Consider the following 1,392-nt stretch of genomic DNA (forward strand, 5'->3'; position numbering starts at 1 on the left):
TGGTTTCATTTGATATCCCTGATTTTCTGCATTCAAAGAAGCAGTGGATCAGTATCTAAATGCCACCGATTCATTTAGAGGCTGCTATCTTCGCTCCATTTTTTCTGTGCTGAAAAGCCCAAAATACAATTCTTTGGGAGCCGTTCCATATTTTCTGGCCAACTTTGCCATTCCTTGTACTTCCCATTCTACTACATCCATTTGAGATCAAGGGCGAAGGCACTGAAAATGTTCACGTTGTTCAAAGTACACCCTGCATCTAAGCACCATATTTACTGTTTGGATTGCCACTGACTACTGAGTTGATGTTCTTGCAGAGTCAACTGCAATAATCCAAATGCACAAGTAGTAACAGTTAAGTTACTGCAAAGCCCATAATTGACTTTGACTAGGATAGGTGGGTATTCTTGTGCATCCCTTTATGCTGAATTTCCAGTAATTTCTGTTCCCTTGCTAGTTACCTGTTCCAGAATTTTTGCTCCTTCCTAAGACTATGGCTATGGAAGACTATGTCTTCTAGAAGAGCGTCTTCAAATTCTGCCTGCAAACATTTTTTCACCAGAATGAAACAGAAAACATCGTTGCGCTGATGTATAGAACAATGGTGCATCCACATTTGAACATGCAAGGCAGTCCCGGCCTCCTTTGCCCTTCTCCCAGAGTCAGAAAGGATCGCATTTGGAATGCCTTTGTTACTGCGGTTTGTCAGCTCGAAAAAGCTGAAGCTGAGTAGAATACGGCAGAAGTCTTTACCTCAGTGGCATGCAGATGCTTAACAGGGAATGAATTTTCCACTACGCCTCTTTCCAAATGCCAAGTGTGAAAAGAAACTTAAAGGAGGCTGAAACCAAATTCAAGAAGTTAGCAGAGAAAAATCCTGCTATGTACTTTGGGATATCGGAAACTTACTGTAGCTCAAAAAAAGTACTAGATAAAAAAAGCCCATCACCAGCTATTGCACATAAGGATGAAGTATAAAGCCAGCACAGGATGGGCATGGGAGTGACTGTGCTGCTAAGCACCAAGTATCTCCAACACTTAGTTTTATATGTGTGAGGTGGCTGGAGGAGGGGGGAAGGAGTCAAAAAGCCGCCCATCCGCAGGGTACCAGGTTACAATGAAGCTATTGCAGCCACTTCTTCCCCTTTCCCCTCCCCGGTGAACAGCCCCTGCTCGGTGCCTCGGAAGCACCACTCCTCGCTCTGCAAGCGGTGTCGGGGACGCGCCGCTCCACTGCCGGCCGCAGCCCCAGGCCGGACACCTGCCTCCCGCCCTCCGCTCCGAGAGAGCCTGGGCGGCGCGGGGCGCGCTCGCCTCGCCGCTGAACGGCCGGCCCTCCGGGCCCTCCCGCCGCGGCCGCCGGGCAGCCCCGCGCCGCCACACGCCCCGCCC

Source organism: Columba livia, chromosome 3 (assembly GCF_036013475.1).
Source record: "Columba livia isolate bColLiv1 breed racing homer chromosome 3, bColLiv1.pat.W.v2, whole genome shotgun sequence".
Lineage (NCBI taxonomy): Eukaryota > Metazoa > Chordata > Aves > Columbiformes > Columbidae > Columba > Columba livia.